Consider the following 27709-nt stretch of genomic DNA (forward strand, 5'->3'; position numbering starts at 1 on the left):
TGTCCTTCATCTCAGTGACTTAGAGTCAATTATGGCTACATATATCCATACTATTTGGTTAAAAGAGACCAAAGCTCAAAATAGTTTAATTTAAAAAAAAGGATTTCAGGGATGGTTGGGTGGCTCAGTTGGTTAAGCATCTGTCTTTGTCTCAGGTCATGATCCCAGGTTCCTGGGATCAAGTCCCACACTGGGCTCCTTGCTCAGTGGAGAGCCTGCTTCTTCCTCTGCCTGCAGCTCTCCCTGCTTGTGCATTTTCCCTCCCTCTCTCTCACTCTCTCTCTCTGACAAATAAATAAAATCTTTTTAAAAATTTAAAAAAGGAATTCATTAGTCCATGTAAATCACAAGTCTGTTTTTATCAAAATCTCTAAATTTATCATATATATATATATATATATATACCTAAGATGAGAACTATTTGGGATTGATATAGATACCTCATTACTAATTTTTATACAGAACTCATATTTTAATACTTTAAAAAATAAGTTTGGTAGGAAAAATCTTGACTTGCTGCCACTTTTGCCACTTTTTTGAGTATGTTCTTTACAGATAGAGTAGAACACATTCTGTTCTGTGCAAATGACAAGAATCCATTTTCTTAGATTTGGAGCCAACTGAATTGATTAGATAATTAATGTCAGAAAGAATAAATTCACATCGGCTCTTCTAAAACCAAAGGCATATATTGCCTTTTGGTACATGTCTTCCAACAATTTACTGCTTTTATCCAGCAATGAGGTGTATTTTGGAGTATGTACTGTGGTCTTTTATTATTAAGTATTTGTGGGTGCTTTGCTGAAGAATACACATGCAGATACACACTTTTTAAAAAAAAAATCAGGAAGTATGACTAAAATGAGCTGTTCATCTTTTCTAGAATAATTCATTGCTACAGATCTTAAAGCTTTCATTATTTGTGCTTTCATTCAATAGTGTGATTTCCTAATAGCCCTCGGAGACCCAGGAACTGTTGTATGTCCTACCTCAGTTCAGAGAAAGAAAGACCTTCTTTAAATTCTTTAAATAGAAAGACCTTCTATTAAATTAGGCATTTTGTGTGTGTGTGTGTGTGCATGTATCATTTTTATTCTCTCTCTCTGTCTTTATCTCTCTCTCTCTCTGTCTCTCTGTCTCTCATAAAGTCTGTTGTTTCTCCTCCTTGCTTTAACTATTAACTCCTGTCTGGCTTTGGTTTAAGAGATAGCACAGAATCCATGCACTAGAGTTTATCAGGGAGAATAACCTCAAACTCACTACTGCTCAATGTCTGAAAGTCTGTGGAAATAAATACAAAGGATTTCCTGAAAATTAAGTAATCCATCCATTTTTCTTGCTCAGATTCTTAACCTTCGGTAAATGAGTATTTAAGAGCTTCTTAAAATTATATATAAATTTTATGCATATGAATTTTAATGGACAATTATTTTCACTAGGTATTCAGAATGGTCTGTAATTAAGAAATGGTTAAGAATCACCTCACCTGATATTTTTAAATCTATAATTGGATTAAGCAGAAGACCAGAACACTATGTGCTGTGTATCTGGACTTCGGTACTCCAGAAATGCATGAGTATTTGATTGTGCCTGAGGTGAATATGTTAAAATTACACATGCACACGCACACACATACACACATTTAAAAAAAGAAAATAATAGCAGAAACAAAACGTATCACTTTGCCTAGTGAATATATTTACCTTTGGTCTCCATATGAACAATAAATGTGCATTTTTGAGAAAGTGGCTGATCTTGATTGTGTTTTGTCTGGTTTTAGTGTTACAGATAGTGAACTGCCAAATTAGAGGCTTGGTGTTTTGTTCTCCAGGGCATGCGTTTTGTGTAACTTTTGAATTTATTCTTTAGTTTCTACCTTTATTTACCTTTGCCACAAATTCTTCACTTCGTTTTCTCTTTGTTTGTTGTTGTACTGTTTTTGTTTGTTGTTGTTGTTGTTTTTAATAAATTGCCCTAAATCATTTCAAAAGCACCGAGAGTACAAATATAAATGAATAAATAAATAACAATAGTGACTGAGACAACATATAAATCACTTTGTTTGTTTTATATGTTTTTTCACATGGTCCATAGTTTTAAAATCCTTTCAGAAATGATTTATTTAGCAACATACATTTGTAGTTTTTTGTTGTAAATATTTATTATTTAGGTTTAAGAGGTACTGATGTATCCTTAATATAGTAGTAAAAAAAAGTGGCCAACATTGAAAAATGAATCCAAACTATTTTAACTTGAATGGTAAAGTGGGGAAGCTCTTTTTTTTCCTGTTAGGTTTAAAAACATAGTTCAGGTATCGCTGCTTTTGGTAAGTGCACTATTTTGCAGTTGCTTATTCAGGTACTCTAACAAAATTGAATATACTACTTAGAAATTGTCTACTATGTCTTCTACTTATAAACATAATTATGAGGTTCTGCCTTGGGAAGTATTTTAGTGAACACCAGTATATTTTGCCTGTGTGTGTGTACAACTAAGCTTTGTCTTTTCGTAAAATTGCACTCATTTATATAATCCCTATTTTGGTTTCTTTTAGTTTTAAACTTGTATTTGTAGTTAGCTAATAGATATTGCTCCTTTGTTGCTATTCAGTATGAATGGGTTGCTGACTGTCTTACTGTGTTGTGGTAGGATGTGCTGATGAATGGGAAGAGTACAAAAAGGAATTGATTTTTCTTTTTATGTCCTAAGTAGGGTTCTCCAGTCTGCATTGCAGTGTATAGAATAGTCATTTGAATCTATGTTTAGTGGTAAGTCGAAGCCCAAGCCGTGGGCACAGCTAATCTAATGAGCATACTGTAGAGGTCAACTATAAACCACTTCTTCCCAGCTACATATTGTGCTGTAATGGAAGCATTAAGGGTTAACCTAGAGAAAAGAATGAGAATCCTTTTCACATTACACAAAACTCTAGCAGTGACAGGTTAGGTAAAATTTAAAAATTATATTTACTTTGGATAGCCTGCATCCCCAAGAATATGCTGTGTCCTCAGACAAACTAAAAAGTCTTCCCTCCTCACATATCTCATTCCAGGCAATGCCTAGGCTTCATTCTATGCATGGTGCATGATAAGTGTTCAGTTAATACTTATAGGGTAATTGATAACATGGTAAGGAAAAAGAAGGGCCCTGTATAATGGACCTGTGACTGAGATATAGCTGTCAGGAAAGAAAAATGAAGTGCCCAGGTTACCAAAAACTAGGTTTGCTGAAATAAAAGGAAATGGCTGTCTGGTAGCTCCTGGGCAGAGGGCTAATATCCACTGCTCCCTTCTACATTATGGGTGATTTAGTGCTCTGCTGGAAGATGTGGTCATTGTTCTACTGTGCTTCTGCTGGAAATATCACTGCTAGGCTGACCCTTAAAGAAGGAAAAGAAAATGTGAGCATCTCTTCATTCACAAGTTTGCAGTGAATTGCTAAACTGTAAAGACTTCACTCTTAATACAGAAAGAGAAAGCCTGTGATAGTTCTTTTTTTTTTTTTCTTTAAGGGCTGCTAAAATAGCCTGAGGGACAATCTCTCCAAGTAGTTGCAAGTAGGCAGAGAAAAGGAGAACCAAGGCACTTCAGACTGAAGACTCTAGTGGGCTTCGCAGTACGTATCTGAAGGAGTAGCTATGAGAACCTATATTCTTTCTACTTTTGGAGAAGCTCAGTACTATTGTATAAAGTAGTCTCTAAAATAAAATAAGGACTATAGAGGTATGAATTCAGGGCTGTGAAATCAACTCAAAGAAGATAAAGGCTTCTAGGTTCTTCTGCTAACTGCCTTTGAGAGTGTTTGGACCTTAATCCCTTTGATTAATTTCTTCATGTCACTGTATTACTGCATTATCTGTCAGGATTTGGCCTGAGAAAGAGAATCACTCTGAGTGATGTAGAGTAGAGATTTATCATGGAGACTTTTACCTCGTACAATTGTGGGAGCTGGTGTAGAAATCTATGCAAAGCTGCTGCCTTTGCATCTTATGCTAGGTCTCAAGTCTCAAAAGATCAGCTAGGCCATCAGTCTAGAAGGAAAGCTGGATGAGTAACAGGGGAGAAAAGAGAAAAACTGGAACCTATGAAGACAAACTGCAACCCATGAAGCCAAATGGAGACCCACATCTGTGTTTTACTGCTACCAGATCTGTGATGTACATAACCTGCAGGAGAAGCTGCTGTCATTTGCCGTAGAACTGAATAAAAATCTTAAAGTTCACGGTTAGCATAACATTCTTCAATCATAGCATATTATCAGCTTACTCCCACCTTTCCACTCCCACTCTCCCATCTACACACTCCTCAACTCTCCACAGAAAATTTAAAAATTTCCAAAAGATTTGAAAAAGTCTACCAAACATCATCTGAAATTGAACCACAGTTATCTTCAAGAAGCAGAATCCTTTTTGAGGGTACTTTTAGACTAAAAGTGATTTTCCAAGAAGATGATTTGCAATACAGACATACCCAGAAATATTGTGGGTTGGGTTCCAGAGTACAATAAAGCGAATATCGCAACAAAGTGAGTTAAATGAATGTTTTGGTTTCCCAGTGTATATAAAAGTTATGTTGGGGTGCCTGGGTGGCTCAGTTGGTTAAGCATGTACCTTCAGCCCAGGTAGTAATCTTGGGGTCCTGGGATCCCGCCCCACGATAAGCTTCCTGCTCAGTGGGGAGTCTGCTTCTCCTTCTCCCTCTGCCCCTCCCCTCTGCACCTGTTCTCTCTCTCAAACAAATAAAATCTTTAAAAAATAATAATAAAAAAATAAAAGTTATGTTTACTATACTATGGTCTATTAAGTCTGCAACTGTATTATGTCTTTAAAAAACAGTGTACATACCTTTATTAAAAAATACTTTTGCCAGGGCCCTGGGTGGCTTAGGGCACCTTGGTAGCTCAGTCAAGTGTCCAACTCTTGATTTCGAGTCAGGTTATGATCTCAGGGTCCCTAGATTGAGCCCGACATTGGGCTCTGCACTGTGCGTGGAGCCTGCTTGAGATTCTTTCCCTCCCTCTCCCTCTGCTCATTCCCCTGTGTGCATGCTCTCTAAACAAACAAACAAACAAACAAACATATAAAAATAGTTTTTGGTAAAAGGGCTAGCCATTATCTGAGCTTTCAGGGATTTGTAATCTTTTTGCTGATAGAGGGTCTTGCCTTGATGCTGACGGGCTGCTGACTGATCAGGGTGGTGGTTGCTGAATGTTGATTGGCTTGACAATTTCTTAAAATAAGACAGTAGTGAAGTTTGTCACATCAGTTAACTCTTCCTTTCATGAACAATTTCTCTGTAACATATGATGCTGTATGATGGCATTTTACCCACAGTAGAACTTCTTTCAAAATTGGAATCAATCCTCTTAAACTCTGCTGCTGTTTTATCAACTAACTTTATGCAATATTCTGAACCCTTTGTTGTCATTTCAACAATCTTCACAGCATCTTCACCAGGAGTAGAAGAAATCACTATCTTTGCTCATTCATAGTATCAAATCCTCATCTCTTAGAAGTTTAATCATGAGATTGAAGCAATTCAGTCACATTTTCAGGCTCCATTTGTAATTGTAGTTCTCTTGCTTTTTCCATCACATCTGTAGTTACTTTCTCCACTGACATTCTTGAATCTTCAATTTGTAAAAAATTCAGTATCTATGAAGAGTACAATAAAATGAGGTATAACTATAGTGAAATGGAATCTTTCTTTTAGTTTTATAATCTTTGTGTAGCAGTGGTAACATTCAAAGGAGATCCATTGTTCACATGAAAAAGATGACTCTTTCCATCCCTGCTTCTTCAGACTTAATGTTGTGTTTTGTAGCAATCTCCACAAAGGCCATGTCCACAAGATTAATCCCTGCTCACATGAAGACTGTCCATTCGCAGTCATCCAGATGACCTGTGTTGTAGTACTATGCTATTCAAGAATTTAGTGCCAGCTCACACAATGACTAGATGAATAGTATAGCTTTGATGTGCACAGTTCTAATGCTATTTTTCTGCTTTCTCTAAGGAGGAATATTGGAGGCTGGCTCTTTAAAAATAACCAGTTTAGAATGAAGCAGCCATGTGGTTCATTACAATGGTGTTTTTCATTTTAGTTTGGTTTTGGTTAAGTTAAAATCTGGTATTATAAGTACTCTTTCATATAACAACAGAACAAAGTGTAGGCATTTCAGTCTTAGCATTTATGTTTGTGTATAAATCTTGAAATTCTAAAGATAATATGAAGGACCAAGCACTATATACATTTTAAAATTATGATATTTCATAAAATTCTCATATTTACACAATGCTTTACTATAGTACTTTAAAATTATCACAGGGCACCTGGGTGGCTCAGTCAGTTGAAGATCTGACTCTTGGTTTTGGCTCAGGTCATGATCTCACGGGTTGTGGGATGAAGCCCTGCATCAGGCTCTGTGCTCAGCAGTGGGGGGGAGTCTGCTTGAGATTCTCTCCCTCTGCCCCCCCCACTACTGTGTGCTCTCTTGCTCTCTCGCTCTCAAATAAATAGATACATGTTTTAAAATAAAATAAAATTATCACATTTATATAATTAGTCTTATTGTAGTGTTTACTCTAAAATAATTGGAAGTTTGGTGAGAAATGGAAGAAAAGACATGAGCATACAAAAATTAATCCCTAAAGAATTTATGAGACACAGTTTACCTAATGCAGGTGATCTGGAATCAAGCAATCTATATTTATGCATGTTCACATTTTTAGGTTCCATTTACATTAATAAGAACATTTAAAAAGAGATTCTTTAGTCACATAAATAATTCTATGATTTCTCCCTAAGAACCAATCAATGTCGTCTTTTGTAGTAATTTATTTATTTTTTTCCCGTGGTGATGTCTTCTCATAAAATGAAAGATGGAGAAATCAAAAAAGAAGAAAGTAAGAGAGATCTATGTGTATTGTTGCAATGATTTTTAATTTGTCCAAATATTTTTCCATAAAGTTTGCAAAAATGTTTCCCAAACACAAATGCAAGAACAAAGTGCATCAAATTGCTACAGTAAGTTTTAGATACAACAGTTGATAATTTTAAAGCTTGTATCAAAAATTTGCCTTTTGAAAAACATCACATTTATGTCCAAATCATGAAATACATATGCTCTATTATATCATAATATCACATATTATGTCTGTCTTTCACATAATATCAGGTGTTGTTGAATTGCTCTCTATGTAATTTCATCCTCAGACATTGAACATCCTTTAATTTTTAAAAATTAGTATGTTTGTGTAAAATGGCAAAAAATGGTGGTTAGATTAAGAAAGATTTAGAGATTTCTATTATAACTTTTTAGAAATTTGTCTCACTAAAAGCTATTGAGTAACTTGGTACTCCAGATATCAGGTTTGTCAATAATGTTTCACATTGGAAGTTTACTAGAGCCTGTAGACAATTATAAACTTGACCCTCCCTGGAAAGCCCTAGTCTGTCAAGACAATCAGTCAACCAGTTTTTCTATAAATCAACCAATCAGGCACTGAGTCAGTCAAACAATTAATTTACATTTACTTGTCACTAGGTTGAACATTTTGGAACATAAAAGAGAGTGCAGACTTTCTCAACATCACAACCACACAATTTTATTCTCCATCTAGAATGATATATGGAGGGCTAGGAGGGCTCAAAGAATCACTAAATAGGTGAGAACTTTTAATAGGATAAAATGCTGATCCATAATTTGTTCCGTTCAGGTAAGTACATTCAAATACTGCTCTTATCATTGTATCCATGCCATTTTGGGGACTGTATGATCTTTGGCAAGGCAGTAGGCTATGATGTATGCAACACTAGGTCTAAAACTTGACTCAGGTGCCAAGTCATCTTAAGAATCTTATCAAAGCTAGTTTTTGGTCCATAGTTATTAGGGTGTTGGCTTAAATAACTCCTATGCTTTATGATTCTAGAATTCTATGATCTTTTTCTTCATATCAGTATACAGTATAGTTATTTTCAACAATTTCTACAGCTTTTTGGTACTCTGAGCTCTTTTCAGTGTACCACCTCAAGCTGATGATTGCGTGACATTTCATTTTGTTACAATCAAATTTGCAAACTATTTTAGCGATATCCATCAAATACATCATTAATTTGAGTGGGTCATGGTATAGAATTGAGGATACCTGTTGCCAATAAAAAGTAAGAAGCATGGGATAATTTTAATCCAGTGCTAGAGAAAAATAATTTCCTTAAGAAGGTATTCAGCCAGTCATATTACGTTAGTAAACAGGGACTGAAACTACATCACAAAGCTAAGTGTGAAAATGTGCGTGGTACAATAACTGAACTGTTTTCTAAATACTCTGGAAATTTGTTATACCTTAGTAGTGATTGTGTTATCACTATAATTGCCTTTTAAAAAGTGTTATATTGGGTCTTCACAGTTTTTCCAATGTACTACCAAATAATTTTGGCATTCATAGGAATTTGACAAATACAGGAAGTTTAAGACTTAGTATAAAGGGGTAGATAGTCAAGCAGATCCATAATATATTTAACTAAAACTAGATGGAACCCTCTGAATCAAGTATTGAAATTAAAAAAAAAAAGCACATCTAGAGAGAGACCAGTTTAAGTCCACTATGACTTAATGCAGCATGTTTTTCTGAATTTACTGTAAATAAGGAAATTTATAAAAAGCAAAGCTTGCACCCAATAGTCTATTATGAAATTTTACTTAATTAAATATTTCCCCAAGTTATGAAATTCTTGAACTAAAAATTAATAATCAGATTTTAAAAAACATTGGGTCTCAGTAATAATTATGAAGAAATACCTTGGCTCAGAAATGGAAAATGAAAAGCATGGATCAAATTGTACAGCACCTCTTTGATGGCTTGACATGAGGCCAGAAGCAAGAGTTTACGCTAAACATTGTTTTTAAAATGCAACCTTTAGTGTGATTTGATTTTTTTCCCCAAGCAAACTAAGATGTGAAATTTAATAATCCCTTCTGACAATTTTATAAAAATGGGCTGCCATGCTTAATTGATGACAGGCCTCTTCATCTGCCACCTCCAGGCATTCGCTGTAAGTTGCTGATACAGAGTTCACAGCCTCTATCCATCATATCTTTGACTGCATCTGTGTTATTAACCTTTGGGTTGATCTGAGAGTGGCATCGCCCCAACTAACTGGCTGTCATGTCAGCTTGACAGCCGGGCTTTGCATGTTCTCTTTCACTTTCACTTTGTCTCTCAAGATCATCTGAACAGATAGGGACAAAGCAATGTAGCCAATTACCTTGTAATTTCTGGATGGTCCAGCTTTTCTCTGAGATAGTGCCAGAAGGCACTATTCGATTTCCAGGAGGAAATAAAATTCTAAAAGAGATGAGCAGTTGATTCGTTAGAAATATAATAGTCAAAAGTCTTTGAGTCATGGAGACCGCAGGTTCTAATTTTAGCTCCAGCTCTGTGACTTTTTGCAAGACACTTAACCTCTCTGGAACTCAATGGTAAAAAAAAAAAAAAAAAAAAAGAGGAAATTATTTTGGGGCAGGAACAGTGAATTTTCCTCCAGATTGTTCTGTGTGTCTTTTATAGATGAGCCCTATCTGTCAGGGACAGATTTATCTTTTGGAAGTGTTAAGAAAATAATGATATGAAATAAATAAATGAATAATTTGCTAGCTCCCCCTTCTCCAGGACCTTGGAAGGAGGCTGTGTGAGTGAGGGACTCTAAAGGTTATACCACATTAATGTCACAGTGATTCCCAGTAAGTCTACCTCAACCTACTCCATTACACACACACGTATTTTAGTAGGGCTCCCACTCTCCCAGCTAGAGACTACATTTCTTAGCCTACCTTGTTAACTGTGTCCATCTGACCTTGTTCTAGCCAAAAGGAGAACACAAATAATATATGCAACTTTCTGATAATATCCTTTAAAAATCTTGCTTGGCTTCCATTTTCTTTTTCCCTTTTTCCACTGACTAGGAAATGGTAATAGCTGGACATGGGAAATGGCCCCATCTTGGATTCAGAGATGGAAGCTCTACCTGGGGTCTGGCAGCGCCCTCTTGGGATAATCCACTCTAGATGACCCTATCTACTAACTATTCCTTGAGGAAGAAATAAACCTGTATTTTTTTAAGTCAGTGAATATTTGGATCTCTGTTATAACACAGTAGCTTACCCTTTATCTTAACAAATATAAATACCTACATTTTAGTGTTTTTATGAGGGTTAAAAGATATAGTGCATGTAAAATGCTTGCGTGTGGTACTCTGCAAATACTAGCTCTCTTGTGGGCAGACTTTTGAATTATCTAGGTTTTTGGGGGGCAAAAAAATAATCCTAAAATCAACAGAGAGGTTAATGCTTAATTTTAAACTAAAGTCATCCTAATATTTAACTCAATTAGTAGTTATTAGGTTTAAAATAATGTCATTTTAAAATTAAATCTAATAAACAGTTACTGGGTGTCATCATTGTGCCAGGAAATGTGCAAGCATCAGGAATACAAAATTAAATATAGTTTAGTACAATACAAATACTAATTGTATATGTACACATGATAGGCTACATGCAAAAGTGAAACATATTGTGTAGTTATTCAGATAAGAAAGCATGAGATAAATATGTGTTATTTCCTTGTCTACATAACTGTGTGATTTATTTCATTTATGCCTTCATGTTTTCCTAGTTGTGATTTTTCAATATATAATTGAATTTCTACAATAGGAAAGGGGAAACATTTAATTACCATCAAGATCAAGTATATGTGTTTTTCACTACAATAATCATGTTCTTATTTCTAAACTATTAAGAATAATAGTGTGTAGAATTTATTCAGTTTGATCATGATTGTTTACCCAAAATAAAAATTGACAGAAATTTACTTGTGCATAATTTTACTTGCTCAGTTATCTGAAAATAATACCTACATGAATTACTGATTATGGGACTTGCTTTCTTGACTAATCCTCTTATCCTATAAATTTATTTATTTATTTATTTATTTATTTATTTATTTGATTACTTATTTATTTTAGAGAGAGCGTGAGAGAGAGAGAGAGAGAGACAGAGATTGGGGGGAGGGGCAGAGGGAGTGAGAGGATCCTCAAGCAGACTCCCCACTGAGAGAGCAGCCCTACTGGGGCTGGATTCCACAACCTTGAGGTCATGAACTTGAGATCATGACCTGAGTCAAAATCAAGAGTCAGGTGCTTAACTGACTGAGCCACTCAAGTGCCCCTATAAATTTATTTATTAATCCAACCTTTCCATAGTCTGTTTTCTGCCTTCTATACAGTTACTACCATAGAGACCCCAATTATTCAAATATTGGGAGATAATATTTTGTGATAAAAATAAAGGTAGTTAATTTTATGTAAATGTTTTTATTCTTAATATGTAAAATGTAAGGGTAAATACAAATTTAGGAGGCTTAATCCTCCCTGTGAAAAATAAGGGAAGAGATATCCTACCTTCCTTTTTTCAGACATTTACTTTAGAAAACTTGTGGTTATAAATTCTCTTTGAAATATATGTATACCTTTTTAAAGGCTAAATAAGCTTCTTGTCATTTTTATAATCCAGGAATATCTTTCTCTAGGACCTTGGAATCATCTCTTTGAAATGTAATCGTTAAAGAAGATAGCACTCCTATGTCCCAGTTTCTGTGGGCAGGTAGGAGGAGCCCAACCTTGGCCAACTTGCAAAACTACCTCTGGTCCTGAAGGTAAGAATTTAATTTGCCTTTGGGTAAATTCAGTTAACTAATACAATGAGTCATCTCAATTATCAGGTGAATTTAGAACGAACTATCTGTGACAAATGGTGCTGTCAAGTCCTCTTACTTGAAACACTAGTTACTGTTTACCTTGACAACACAAAGAAAATGCATCTTATCTGTTTGGTTATGTAGAAGAGTGAGATTTCCTTTTGCCTTTGCAATCTCTTAAAGTAGACTGACTATTCTCATCATAGTCTGGTTTAATGCTTATTCAATAAGTATTTTCTCTGCTACCTTTGTGGAAACATTTTTCTGGGTTGGCAGAAGATTTTGTTTTTATATTTCCCCAACAAAGGTGAATGCAGATATTATCCATTCATATAACCATTCATATTTTGTTAAAGATTTTATTTATTTATTTATTTGAGAGAGAGAGAGAGAGAGAGAGAGAGAGATTGAAAGAAGGAATGTGAGGAGGGGCAGAGGGAGAAGCAGACTCCCTGCAGAACCGGGAGCCAGACACAGAACTCCATCCCAGGACTCATGACCTGAGCCGAAGGCAGTTGCTTAACGGACTGAGCCACCTAGGCGCCCCACCATTCATATTTTTAAAATATTATTTGAACATTGCTCAAAATCCTTTTAAAAACATAGTAAAAATCTCTATACATGTACATGTGCAAAGTTCAGTCATTTGATACTGTTGTAAGTAAAAAACAGTAGATTATCATCAATTTCATGTGCTGCAACCTTAATTACGTGAGTATAAATAAATGTGTGGAAGAATCTACATCAAAGTATTAAAATCAACTAATTAGTTGGGGAGAGATTAATACATTTCCTTTTATATGTCTATCCTCTTATTTTTTAACTTGTGGTAAGTTTGTGTTATACTTTTTTCTTATTTTACAAAATATAAATTGATTAGGAAAAAGATGCTGATTGCATTTGCAACATAAACATCATTAATTAAGTCAGGGACACTTTCCCTTTTTCTTTTATACATATATTTATATATATATATACACACACACATACATATATTTACATATATATATATATATATATATATATATATATATATATATAATGATGTATGCAAGTTTCAGATTATATCCTTAAAAAACCCTGCTTGTCCTCCATTTCCTTTTTTCCTTTTTCCACTGGCTGGGAAATGGCAATAGGTAGATATGGGAAATGGCCCCGTCTATTTATCTATCTATAATCTATTTATCTATTATCTATTTATAATGAAGCATTATGTTAGCAGTTATATATATATATATTATATATATGTAAAATATATGTAATATATATATTACATAAAATATATGTAATATCTATGTAATATATATGTAAAATATATATAATATATATAAAAGATATATCTTACAAGTTATATGTATATATATAACTCCTAACATAAGGCTGTGTAAATATTTGTTAAATGAAAAAAATGCGTGAATGAATAAATGACCATAGCCAGAGAAGGTTTTGAGGAATAGTGAAGATTTAAAGAAGCTAAAATGGAATGAATTGACAGATGCATTTGGGGGTAGAAAAACAGAAACAGTATAAATAAAAATCTATTTTGAAAAGTTTGGCTAATAATAAGGCAGGTAAAGTGACTTTAATGTAGGTTAAAAGAGATCTTTTTTGTAGTTTTAAGTTCCTGGAGCGAACACATTTGCACACTTATTCACATTATTTTTGGTGGCAAGGAACTGAAGAAAGAGTCAGAGACAGGATAACTAGAAGCTGTAGATCACTGAGAAATCAGGTCCTGGTCTTGAATTGGTCATAGAGAGTTCCTCTATTAATATGAAATAGAAGGAAAGATTTCAGATGTAGGTCTGTTTGTAGATCTGTTGGCAGACTGGGAGGATCTCCACTGATGATGACTTTTCTGTCTCTCTGAGGGATGGAGATGAGATATGATGCATCTGTCTTTAATGCTACAGTGGCTCTTAACTGACCTTAACATCTACACAAGCAGAGATGGTATCTAACATGCTTTTAAAGTTACAACTTTCAGCTGTCATTTGCATTCATAGCTAATAGTTCCAAAGCATGTCATTTTGCCTGGTTGCGTGGACAGGTGATTTTTAGCCTTACTTACACATTTCCAAATAAACTCTGTATGGACAGCCCTGAAGCTGATTCCAGATCACCAGCCTATTCTCACCTTTTCCTCTTGGTGAGTTCCTATTTGAGATCCTTGGTTTCTTCCCTCAGTCAGGACCACCAAAGTGCTTTAAAAAGGAGAGGAATTCTGGATTCCTTTTCTTCCACAGGCTCTATATCTATTGGTGTTCAGTGAGGAAACTGGAAAAAACTCCAGCTATTTCATACCACAAATGACTTAATACAGGGGATTTAGAAAAACCATTAGAAGGCTTGGGAAAGAAGAAATTAGGGAGGCCACTGTAGCATTTAGGAAATCAGAAAATGTTCAGATTATAAAAAAATCAGTGCCACAGATTTCATCACCCCCTGCACTAAAGCAGGTGATTTCTTTGGATGACACTAGGAAGCTGCCGGAAAAATCTTGATGCTAATGCCTTGGTAAATGCCATCCATAGCCATGAGAATAATAATTGCTTTTGCTTTTTCTATGCCTTCCAGAATTACATTAGTTCCTCTGTTTGGCAGAATCTAACCTAGGACCATACTGGCAGGAATTCTTGAAAATGTAGTTGTAGTTCCCAGGCTTCTAGCTCCTATGATAAAAGGAGAACACAGAAGGGGGGAAACGGGGCACAGTGGCCAACACAATTTCACACAATCCAGCACATTTCTCAGCCAAATTACTCACATTCTTTCCCAGGGAACAGTTCCCATTTGACCTACAGTAGGAGATGCTGAATATATATTCTCTGAGTAAGAAAATGTTAATTCAGGGGAGACCCTAGGAGAAACTTATGCCAGTGAGTTGAAGCTAGTCAAGCATTAGAGGGCTAGGTTGATTTGCCTCTAGCTGACATTATCATTACTCCCTAGCAGTAGCCTGAAGGGCATGGCATATTAGTGTAGGAGTCATTTGTAGAGTTGCCAAGCAGAAACTCAGTAATATATCCATGCTTCTCCTGACTCCCACCAAGTTGTTGGAATGCCAAAATAGGGGGAAAGGAAGTACCAGTTTCGAAGCATCACTAAAGAGTTGCATTCAGAATAAGTTACACTTCTCCATCTACAAAAGTAGATCTGTTGCATGTAATAATTTAGCAAAGATAATTTGTAAGAAAGTTCTAGATAAAAAATTTTAGATTGGATTGCTTTGAAGACGTTGATTTAAAGCAAATTTGTGAACTAACATTGGTAAAGAAAATAGAAATTTAAGAAAATTTGAACAGGATGCAAACGCTAGAATCACAGTATCTTTATTCAGCCCACAAAGAACCATTACAGTTAGACTTGGTAGTGAAACTTTGGAAAAGCTGAGAATACTATAATAAAATCAGTGAGTATTATGAAACCATGATCAACCTCTTCAATTTTATGAAATGTCAAGAATTTTTTATTTCTGGATTTAAATCTGAATGTCTCAGATATCCTGCCACTTACTTCTTCCACAAGAATATTGGCAAGCAGGGTGCCTGAGTGGCACAGTCGTTGGGGCACCTGAGTGGCGTAGTCGTTAAGCGTCTGCCTTCGGCTCAGGGCGTGATCCTGGCATTCTGGGATCAAGCCCCAAATCAGGCTCCTTGCTATGAGCCTGTTTTTCCTCTCCCACTCCCCTGCTTGTGTTCCCTCTCTCGCTGGCTGTCTCTATCTCTGTCAAATAAATAAATAAAATCTTAAAAAAAAAAAAAAAAGAATATTGGCAAGCATACCAAATAACTATCTTGCTTTGTAGGACCCTCATTTTATTTCTGTTTAGGGAAAAGTCCAGATTCTAAGAAGAAGATGGTGATCATAACAGGACCATTAGATGCTTAAATTGAGAATGATGGAAAAAGAAACGGAAGACTTAAAACATATTTTTTAGTTTAAGAGGAACTGAAATTTAAAGGTCATGCTTGGCATTGTTTGAACTTCTGTCTTAGTAAAATACACAGTTTAAGACCTGTGAAATACAGCACATACAGCTTTTAAAACATGGAAACAGCAAAATAAAAACCTCTGAATTTCTCACCTTTTTTGTTTTCACAGTTGAATAAATTTCCCATTTGTACTCTGCAGCCTAAGAAATGTGAAAATCTAATTTTTAATAAAGCATTATTTCTAAACTTACCAATGTAAAAGGTACCTTCTCAAAAACTGGCAATTTATTTATTTATTAGTTACCTGTCCTAAAATCTTCTGTAAGACATTTTATAATTTAGGATCAAGAACAATTTAATCTGACAAATATATCATATGATAATATATCATATGTATGTATGCATTGCCCATTCTATTTAAAAACAGTTAGCAGCAATAGTTACTATTTTAATTTAGTTGCTTTAGTAAAATATTTTAATTTTGTGCAGAATGCATAAATTGAAGGAAATGCATATTATTCTTTTCTCTCGGGTAACCATGAGCATGAAAAGACAAGCTGTTTAACCCAGAAGAGTATCTCTAGTTTCACTTAGTGGCAGTATATACTTCTTTTCAACAAAACTATGTAGATTAAATGAGTTTTGACTGATAGGTTAGAAAATCTAAGTTAAATTGAAATTAAATATTAAAGTTTGGTAAGATGGTGAAGCTTAGGAGTGCTTTGCCAATGAAATCAACACAGAATTTAGAAGTGTATGAACATTCATGATTCAATGAAAATGAGGAGGCTGATGTGGTTAGAGGAATGGGCTCTTTCATTGGAGAGAGTAACAATTAAAATATCCAGATATGTGAAGGCTTCCATATAGATCTTTCTTTCAAGTCTTTATAGCATTTTCTGTTTGTGTCCTTTGCCAAATACTTATTTTATATTATTCTCCAATTTATATATTAATTTACATGAAATCTCTACTGATTAAATGAACTCTTACGGGCCAGAACCATATTTCATACTTCTTTATAATTCTCAGTTGTGCATGCACAATGCGTATTATAGGAATGCAATAACATTGCTGTTGGTATGGTTGATTATGATGGTATGACGGTGGTGATGATGGTGGATAGATAGATTAAGATGTGATTGGGTAATTGCTTGGATGCCAATCTGATAACTTTAAATACAATTTAGGCTCATGGCATTAGAGGCTAGAATTTATCATGAAAGAATTTCAAAGGCACAAATATCAAGGTATTTGGTGACCAAGTCTAGGTAAGAAAGGTACAGTTGGCAGAAGTAATAGTTAACTGTAAGATTTAAGTGTTGGAAAATAAAGGGATGGTTGGAAGGGAAGCCAGTTGGTCAAAAAAGAAGGTGAAAAGTTAGTTTTAGTGAATTTGTCTTAACAATAGAGGAAGCGAAAATACCAATTATATCATTAAAGATTGTAAACTGATGTTTTTACAAACAATGAGAATAGTGATACAGGTTTGGGACTCATTGCCCTCCAGTTGAGATATGATAAGGCAAGAAAGGATGTTCTAGTTCTCTTACATGAAAAGAATAAAGAGAAAAGCAAAATACACATATTCTGTGATGTGGTGTATATATTCCTGGAAAACCTTATATTCTGCCAAATTGTACACTACAAAGAAAGGCTTACATGAAAGATAGTATTGGGAGCAAACCCATCAACCTCTGCAACTTTGTAAACAGAGCACAAACAGAAAGAAAAACTATACTATTTTTTAAAAAAAATTTATTTATTTATTTGAGAGAGAGAGTATGTGTATGAGAGAGAAACAGAGATCATGAGCAGGGGGGAGGGGTAGAGGAAGAAGCAGACTCCCTGCTGAGCAGGGAGCCTGATGTGGGAGACTTGATCCCAGGACCCTGGGATCATGAGCTGAGCCCAAGGCAGACACTTAACTAACTGAGCCACCCAGGCACCTCAACAATACTAATTTTAACAAACACTGACAAGTTTTTAAAAAGGCAAATTCCTAATAAATTAATAAATTGTACCATAAATAAGGATTTTAAAAAACAAACAATAAAAGCTTGATGGGAGGTGTATAAAGAAAGATGTGGAGTTACACAGACAAGAGAAAATTACAAAGATTGGGGAGAAATAGATGCTCAAGACTACATAAGGGGCCAAACTGAGCCAAGGTAAAGAGCGTGTGGTGATGGTTAAATCCTCCTTAGTGTCTGGCTGTAATTTAGCTGCGTGTGGTAGACACAATAACAGACCCCCCAAAATGACCATATCCTAATCCCTAGGACCTGTAAATATATTAGGTCACATGGCAAAATGGAAGTCCTGACACGTAAAGATTTGGAGATTGAGAAATTGTCCTAGATTATCTGAGTTCCCCCAATCTAATGACATGGGTCCTCTCCTGGCTGTGGTCAGAGGGAGATGTGAATATTAAAGAAGTTCGGAGAGATATGTTGCTGGCTTTGAAGTGAGAGTGAGGGGACCTCGAGGCAAGAAATGTGAGCAGCCTCTAGAAACTGGGAAAATCGGGGATACAGATTCTCCTCTAGAGCCTGTGGAAAGGAACGCAGCTCTGTAGACACTTTGATCTCAGCCCACTGAGATCCAAGATCTGTATCGGACTACCACTGCAGCTAGTACTCCTGCTGCTACTACTGTTACTACTATCAATCTGTTAGGATAAATTTGTGTTTTATGCTACCAAGTTCGTGATAATTTATTAAGCAGAAATAGAAAACTAAAATAACATTTTTCAGTATTTTTCATTTCTTTCAGATGCTATTAGTGGTACCACAAAATATTAATAGGCTAGAAATGTCATTCATCATCCAATGTGAATTTTATGTCATGTTAACTTTATACTAATTTATACTAATAGGTGTGTAGAGTCATTTGCATTTTAGAAACATGCGAAGGCAGAAGGGACTGCCCTCAAAACTGGTATTTGGAGAAGGTCCTCATTTAAAAAGCAGTTGAAAAAAGTGAAGCAAGTACAAAAGGCAGGACAAATGAAACATAAAAGTAGAATTATATCTTATCTAAGACGGCCTACGGGATAAGTGTTTTATGATCGTATGAGTAGAGAATTCTATCAGTGTTGAATGGTCATAGAGAAATTGTTCAGGTATTTCATCTTATCACTAGGGTTTCAGATAAAATACAGATTGCCCAGTTAAGTTTGAATTTCAGATAAGCTGCACGTAATTTTTCTTTGAGTGTAAGTTTGTCCCATATAGTATTTGGAACATATTTATACTAAAAAGTTATCCATTGTTTATCTGAAATTCACATTTACCTAAGTGTTCTATATTTTTGTTTGCTTAGTCTGGCAATCCTACTTCTTTTTAAAATTCTTAAATTTAAGATATTTTTATTATTAATGCATCAAAAATCGTAAGAAACTTTCAAGTTAGGAATTTGATGTTTCACTTTACTTAAAAAATCTCTTAATAAATTTATCCTGTACCTTATACAGCATCTTAAAATCATGGAAATAGGTATAAGCTTTTCTTATAAATTTTTTGGTATTCCGTATGTTTAAGATTTATATCTAATTGGTTAATTGATATTTATATTTAATTGTCTAATATATAGTACAAGTATATCTATGTTCTTATGAACTATGTCTGGCAAATTAAAATTTAATCTATGATAGTGAAAACATTGAGTGAAAAAAATTCACTCTGTAATGTGTTACATAAAGGTAAAGCAAATTCGTTTAATTTTTGTTGTGTAAGGCAGCCTGCATTTGAAAGTTAGGTGAGCAGTGGAGCAGGTTTGTGTGTTCCTGTGTAGTGTGCAGAAGGTGTAATGATTTCAAAGCGAGTCTGATGCTGACAAACTTTTCAGCCATGACTTTACACCATATCTGATCTTCAATTTGATTTGACATCTTTTATTTTTTTTAAGATTTCATTTTTTTTAGTTGAGAGAGAGTGTGTGAGCTGGGGGGAGGAGCAGAGGGAGAGGGACAAGCAGACTCTGTGCTGAGCACTAGCCCCATGCGGGGCTCTATGTCTGGGCCCTGAGATCATGAGCTGAGCTAAAATCAAGAGTCTGATGCTTAACCGACCAGGCCACCCAGGCGCCCCGCCAATCACTCGACAGTTTAAGTGTCCAAAGACTTTTACTCAAAATTCTAATTATTTGTATTTTTGTTTCTTTGTGTTTTCTTATTTTTAAAGTTTTTTTCTTTTCTTTACCACATTCTCCACACTTGTTAAAGCCTCTGGACTTTTAAACCTTTATTCTGCAAACTGTATTTCAATTTATATATACCAGGAACTGTATACATATTGTGAACTGATTAGTTTTTAAATGTGTTACTTTGCCAACTGAGGCAAACAGTACCAGGAAAATCAGGAGGAAAATTGTCGGTGTTCTGTAGTTTCCATATGCATTTATGCAGAAATTTTCTGGCTGTAAGCATCTTCAAATAAACTAAGTTTTCAGGTGAGTCCGAATAAATTTACTGTGTAGTTTATATCAGAGACTAGTAAGTGACAAAATGCACTTGGCATGCCAAAGTGTCACAATGAAGGGAAATTTTATTTAAAATTGATAAATGGGAAATTTTCTTCTATGTAAATGATTCAAATATTCATCCATCGATGGCCGCAATTGCCTCCAAGCTGAAGATGAAAATTAAAAGAATCTTCTAAAAGTGGACTTCTAAAAATATATGTATAAATTAGCAAGAAAGTTTCTTTTAACCAACTGTACATGAAGCTTGCCTGATTCCTTCTGGCTTTAAAAAAAAAAATAGGTGAAAGAGTTGCATACAACTTTGTGGTATTTCATTTGCTTTCTTCTTTTCCTTTTTCCATATTTGTACTTTTTTTTATACTTTGTCATACTTACAAATTAAATACAAAGCATAGGGAACTTTTATTAATGATAAACTTTTCAACACAGTAATCTTGGAGAAATACTTTCATATAATATTTGACGCGGAGCTGAACACCACCACCCCTCTCTTACGTAATGGAGACGTTGTCAATGGAGTACAGACTGAAGTAAAAGGGCAGTATTTCCTAGAAGCTGTGAAGGATTGAAAAGTATCTCAGTGTGTGGCATTCTATTTGCTGTCATGTAACTTTGTACCATCTAAGGTGTCTTCTTAAGACAAAGAGAAAAAAGAATTGCAATCTTTTATTTCATGACCACCAATGTCTGTGGGAGTTTCTGTATTAAATGGTCAATAGCAGCCATATTTAAAGGCAGAAAAATGATGTTGTACGTGTGTATGTTTTATATATTATGACAGTTTTTTCAACAAAAAGTCCCTTTTCACTTATATTTGATAAATGGGGGTTATGACTTCATAATCAAAAGTGTTCTCTCAAGTCATATTTAAGGAAGCAAAGGTTTCCAGCTATAAATAGTCACAGCTTTAAAACAGACGTTTTTCAAAAAGTTCACTTGCATTTGGTTGGTGGCTATCAGGAATAAATCTTCACTTGTATTTAACGTTAGAAATCATGATTTTGTTTCAAGCAGACTCTGAAACAGAACTGAAGATATCAAATAATAAGACGAACTATATTTCCAAATATTTTGGAATTGTAGTTTAGGATTCCAGAATCCATTTATTTATTCCTTATCCCCTTCCCTTGCCTCATGTTACCAAAAGTAGCATAGCCATCCATGAAGGAGTAAGGGTTTTGTTTTTTTTTTCCCAAAAACATCCAGGTAAACAGGAGTTTACTTTTGTCAAGTTCCTTGCAATCACTGAGCTCTGTTTACCTTTGTAAAGCAGAGATAATGATAGTGTCCTATTGTTGGGAACAGCTCTCCATATTTTTTTTTTTCACATTTGTGTATGGTCTGGGCTTTCTGAACAAAAATCACTGGAAAACTTTGTTAAAGGATGATTACTAGCAAACATGCTTTGCAAGCTTGAAATTGTGTATTGTTCCAAAAAATATTTAGAGACTTATCTCCCCTGAGGCCACTTGCTCTTCCAGCTTTGGGAGGCTGGGACTTTGCTCTGCCTTCTCAGGAAAAAATTTATTAACATTCCTGCTTAAAGGCTTCTCTCTCTTTTTCTTTCTTTCTTTCTTTCTTTCTTTCTTTCTTTCTTTCTTTCTTTCTTTCTTTCTTTTTCTTTCTTTTTCTTTCTCAGGGAAGGAGATACAGATCTGTCAACTGTCCTGTACAACTTCAGAATCTCATAAATTCAGGGTTCCTGCTATGTGTACAAACCCAGTGCGAGCACAGGGTAACATCAGGCTCCTACCCATTGTTGCCCAGTGGAGATTGGAGTTTGGAGAACCAGTGCTTAGGTTCTCTGTGTGTAATGATCTGTTCTCTGATCCAGAAACCTTATGTATCCTATTATAACGTGAATCAGTTTCTGTCTGTCTATCTATCTATCTATCTATCTATCCATCCACATACACATCAGCCATTCCATTTCCTATCTAAGAGACTCCAGAATCTTTGTTCGGTGACAGTGTGCGCAGCCTCAGAGGATGATGCATGTTTCTATTGCTAGCATGGGCTTTCATAGACCAGTCCCCTTTCCTCCAATTAAGTTAGAGGTAGGTTAAATATAACCAAAGGAGAAGTCAGCCAAATCAATGGTAGTTCTATGAAAGGTTTTCCTTGTAAGTGAGAAAGTGTCATATTAGGAGAATCTTATTTCCCTCCCAATTATTTGCATTTTGGAGCTTGTCTCATGAGAATGTGATGCATAGAAGTGCTGCAGACATGTTGTGACCATTAGAAGCAAGGATGAAGAAGGAAACCAACAGACTGGGGATGGAAGAACAGAAGAATGTCAAATCAATGAGCAAAAGAACAGAAGAATGTTCTGGATAACATCTTAAGCTGCTGAATCAATCCTGAAATCATTCCTTTGGATTTTTTTGTTAAATATAAAAGAAGTGCTCCCTACAATTCAAACAAGCTCCTGTTTTTTTTTTTTTTTCATTTACTTAGAACTAAGTAACACAAGAATCTAGGAATTGTGAAGATTAAATGAAATGAGAAATAAAATAACCAGAACAGGACCTTGTAGTTGCTTAGCTAAAAAGAAAAAAGAAAAAAAAAATACTGCCACTGCTGCTAATACTAACAGGAATTATCCCAGGTCTGAGGACCTGTAGGCCTATTGTCTAAGTGTCTGTATCATAAATCTGGGGCACTATTTGGGGGGGTTTATGAGAGAGGGATTGTTTAATCACAAGGACAGCAATGGGGCGAATTAGTAAATGAGAGGAACATCAGGGTAAAATATAAAAGGGGTAAAATTTAATTAGAGCAATGATTCTCAAACAGGAACCCTTTATACTTTTTTTCCCAAGATTGATTGATTGATTGATTGATTTAATTATTTGGCACAGAGAGAGAGAGAGCACAAGCAGGGGTTGCAGTAGGCAGAGGGAGAAGCAGACTCCCTGCTGAGCAGGAAGCCTGATAATGGGGTTCAATCCCAGGACCCTGTGCTCATGACATGAGCCACAGGCAGATGCTTAACTGACTGAGCCACCCGCCCCCCCTTATGCTCTTTTTTTTTCCACCATCAGTAATTTTTTTTATTAGTCCTTCTTGCGGATTTTGTATTTTTATACATTTTGTCTATCAATATATTTTCTTAGGTACTTAGACAAAAGCACACAACTGCTTTGATTCTGATCAGCAAAGGTAATGAACTTATTTGCCTGACCAAATCATTATAATTTGCATTGGATATTTAAAAACAAGGTATTTAGGGGCACCTGGGTGGCTCAGTCGTTAAGCGTCTGCCTTCGGCTCAGGGTGTGATCCCAGGGTCCTAGGATCGAGCCCCACTCCCCCTGCTTGTGTTCCCTCTCTCGCTGGCTGTCTCTCTGTCAAATAAATAAATAAAATCTTTTAAAAAAATAATAAAAAAATAAAATAAAAAATAAAAACAAGGTATTTATTATTAGCTTTTGAAGCTTTAATGTAGATATGGTTTTTGATAGGCTTTTACAAATACTGAAAGTAGCTTCCAGGCCCTCTTCTTTTAAGGATCTTTGGAGATTCATAAGAATCACCAGATTTGAAGACTGCACCATCCAACGAGGGCAACAATTCAGTGACTTCCTCAAAATAATTAACATTAAATGACAAGTCCTGATTATTCTTATTTATTTTTCCATAAAATGCTCCATAGAGTTTTAAAAAGACACAAAAAGCATTTTTGTATTTAGATAAGCCTTTTAAAATACAAAAGTAAGACCACAAAGCAGCGTGACACATTTTCTTCTGTCACTTGTAAACTCTAGAGAAAGCAATCCTCAGAACCCTAGAAGTGCCGTGGAAATCTCTTCATTTACAATCAGGATAAACTGCATCCTGCCATCCTGCACGGCGATCCTGAACAAGCCTCTCAACTTCTGGATAGCAGAAGCCACGTCACAGAGTGAAAGGGGCTGACAGAGGTCATCTTGAAGATCTCTTCCAGCTCTGTTATATTGTAATGCAATGAAATTGGACTAACATGTTCCAAACTGTTTGGATATTAGAATCTACATGGAATGTACAGTACTTTTAAAATTCCTACTTCTTTTTTGAGTCCTGTTCTCAAAATTTTTTTTCATGTTCTTCAGTGCACTGAAATGTATTTTTCTACTTTAGCAGCCTCTTCATGAATAGCAAATAAAAAGCTTCTCAAGGATGTATTTCTCATACGTTGCTTTTATTATTATTATTATTATTATTATTATTATTATTATTATTATTTTTGACTTGCTACTTTAATTTCTCCAAGATCTCTTCTGAGTTGTGGACGCTGATAGCCTCACCACTTTTTCATGAGATTTACCATTCTGGACCAAAAGGAAAAAATGGTGGCAGGATGACCCACTGAACATTCTAGTGCTATTAAAGACAGCAGGGCTCAGCTGCAGCCATCACAGCTGTGTCCTCAGGGCGTTGCTGCAGGTGGGTTGTAGCTTTCCTGACAGCTGAGCTAGTGCTTTCTCCTGGTCATTTCTGGATTTCTGGTCTAACTGAAGACTGTATCTTAGATTCCACCTTACTACAAATGTAGACAACTCTCCAGGGCTTTTATCTTCATACATCATTTTTTTATTTTAATTTTTTAATTTATGTTATGTTAGTAACCATACAGTACATTAGTTTTTGATGTGTGCCCCATGATTTATTGTTTGTGTACAACACCCAGTGCTCCGTGCAATACGTGCCCTCCTTAATACCCGTCACTGGGCTAACCCATCCCTCCACCTCCCTCCCCTCTAAAACCCTCAGTTGTTTCCCGGAGTCCATAGTCTCTCATGGTTTGTCTCCCCCTCTGATTCCCCCCCTTCATTTTTCCGTTCCTTCTCCTAATGTCCTCAGCGCTATTCCTTATGTTCCATAAATAAGTGAAACCATATGATGATTTCTCTGCTTGACTTATTTCTCTTAGCATAATCTCCTCCTGTTCCATCCATGTTGATGCTAATGTTGGGAAATCATCCTTTCTAATGGCTGAGTAATATTCCATTGTATATATGGACCACATCTTCTTTATCCATTCATCTGTTGAAGGGCATCTTGGCTTCTTCCAGAGTTTGGCTACTATGGACATTGCTGCTATGAACATTGGGGTGAATGTGCCCTTTCTTTTCACTACATCTGTATCTCTTGGGGTAAATACCTGGTAGTGCAATTGCTGGGTCATAGGGTAGCTCTATTTTTAACTTCTTGAGGAATCTCCACGCTGTTTTCCAAAGTGGCTGTATCAGCTTGCATTCCCACCAACAGTGTAAGAGGGTTCCCCTTTCTCTACAACCTCTCCAACATTTGTTGTTTCCTGCAGTGTTAATTCTTGCCATTCTAACTGCTGTAAGGTGGCATCTCAACGTGGTTTTGATTTGAATTTCCCCGATGGCTAATGATGTTGAATATTTTTTCATGTGTCTGTTAGCCATTGTATGTCTTCTTTGGAAAAGTGTCTGTTCATGTCTTCTGCCCATTTTTTGACTTGATTATTTGTTTTTTGGGTGTTGAGTATGAGAAGTTCTTTATACATCTTGGATACCAGTCCTTTATAGTGTCATTTGCAAATATCCTCACCCATTCCGTGGGTTGCCTCTTTGTTTTGTTGACTGTTTCCTTTGCTGTGCAGAAGCTTTTTATCCTGATGAAGTCCCAAAAGTTCATTTTCACTTTTGTTTCCCTTTGGAGACTTGTCCTGAAAGAAGTTGTGGTGGCCGATGTCGAAGAGGCTACTGCCTATGTTCTCCTCTAGGATTTTGATGGATTTCTGTCTCACATTGAGGTCTTTTGTCCATTTAGAGTTTATCCTTATGTATGGTGTAAGAGAATGGTGGAGTTTCATTCTTCTCTACATAGCTGTCCAATTTCCCAGCACCATTTATTGAAGAGACTGTCTTTTTTCCATTGGATATTTTTTCCTACTTTGTTGAAGATTAGTTGACCATAGAGTTGAGGGTTCATATCTGGGCTCTCTATTCTGTTTCATTGATCTACGTGTCTGTTTTTGTGCCAGTACCATGCTGTCTTGGTGACGGCATCAGCCTCACCTTCCGATGGGGGGGGGGGGGTGCGATGGCCATGTTCACAGCTTCCACTGTCACATCTGTTACAGAATTTTGTTTGGACCCAGGTTTGGCATGGATGGCTATGGTGACACAAACTTTAGGATCAACTGCCACAGGACCTAATAGAGGAAGTGGTCTCTCTGGTTCCTTGCTCTGGCTCTTACCCTTGTTCGTCGCACCAGCTTTCTTAGGCATTTCAGCACCTAAGGGGAGCCAGGCAGAGGCTCGGGCCTTGCTGTCCCCAGAGGAGCTGCCCCAGCCTACGACCCAGCACCAGCCTTTATTCTTTCAATAATTATTTAGAACGCCAAAAAGTTTTACTTATATGAGTTGTCTATATGAATATTTATTGTATTAGAATTTAAAACTGAGAAATTTTAAAGTTGAGTACTTCATTTTGACTTTATTTAAACATATTTCATATAAATTGCTTTTTCCAAAATTAAAAAAAAAATGAGAAATGTCCTGTTTAAATTTTTTGCAAATAACTTTAATGTTTGGCTTCTAATATCTCTGTCTGCACTCAAACAGTTCTGTTGTATTTGACTGAAGTATAGTGAAGAAGTTTTGGTTTTACACAGATATACACTTAGAAAAGGAAGGAGTATTGTAATAATCTTTAAGATAATTGTGGTTATTTTGTTTTGGAATTACACCAAAACTTGTCAGTGGATGATTTCTTAAAAGTTGATTATAATGTAGAATTTTGATCTATAGCAACAAATATTTCAAAGCAACAAATGTGAAATACATTGATTTGAGTTGCATCTTAATTACCTTTACTCATGCATAACTCTGTAACATCATGCATTACTATTTGGAAAATACTGGTTAACTGAGTTATGTATATCTTTTAAAAATTGACAAATTCATTATCACACTTGTTAGCATCAGTGGTGTTCTCATAAGAATATTATTTAAGTATTGGGAAACTGTCAAGTTCATGGTGGCAGACCTGCATTTTCCAAAATTCTAATTTTTCCTTGAAAGCTTGAAATATATCATTGCAACAAATATTGTCAGTTGTTTTCCTTGAAATGATAGGTTCACTTCATTAATTTTTGAAAAAATGTCTGTCAAAACATGTCTGACTAATTATAGTATGTCACTGTGTTTTCAGGTAAAAATGGTGTTCCACTAAAAAGCGGCTAGTTGAGCTTGCATCTGAAAGATTTGTACGAGGGCTTTTACTGGATACAGCCACATACTTCAGAATGTAGCAGAAGTGTTTTATCTTTCTTTCTCATTTTGTCATATAGACTATTAAAGAGGGATATATGCAAAGGCCAAGCTTAATTAAATTCATTTTACTGCTTCATCAAGAATACTGTTATGTGAAATTCAATGTTTTTCTTTTTTATAGAATTATGAGTGCATGGCAATAAAGAATACAGCGACTCCTAGAGTACTGATATATAATTTGGTGCTGCTACCTTAATTCATGTTAAGGTGTAATCAGTTTTACCATCATTGTTTTTGCACTATCA

General features: G+C 35.5%; 1 long non-coding RNA gene across 2 annotated transcripts in view; it reads left to right on the forward strand.

The window, feature by feature from the left end:
- Positions 1 to 27709, forward strand: part of LOC123799277 (uncharacterized) — a 541652-nt gene that overhangs the window by 26673 nt on the left and 487270 nt on the right. For both annotated transcript variants that reach the window (XR_015724365.1, XR_015724366.1), the window contains exon 3: positions 11585 to 11710. This is a non-coding gene — a long non-coding RNA (uncharacterized LOC123799277). The remainder of the gene's footprint in view (positions 1 to 11584; positions 11711 to 27709) is intronic.

This window comes from Ursus americanus, chromosome 5 (assembly GCF_024610735.1).
Source record: "Ursus americanus isolate L20-20 chromosome 5, mUrsAme1.1.p, whole genome shotgun sequence".
Classification (NCBI taxonomy): domain Eukaryota; kingdom Metazoa; phylum Chordata; class Mammalia; order Carnivora; family Ursidae; genus Ursus; species Ursus americanus.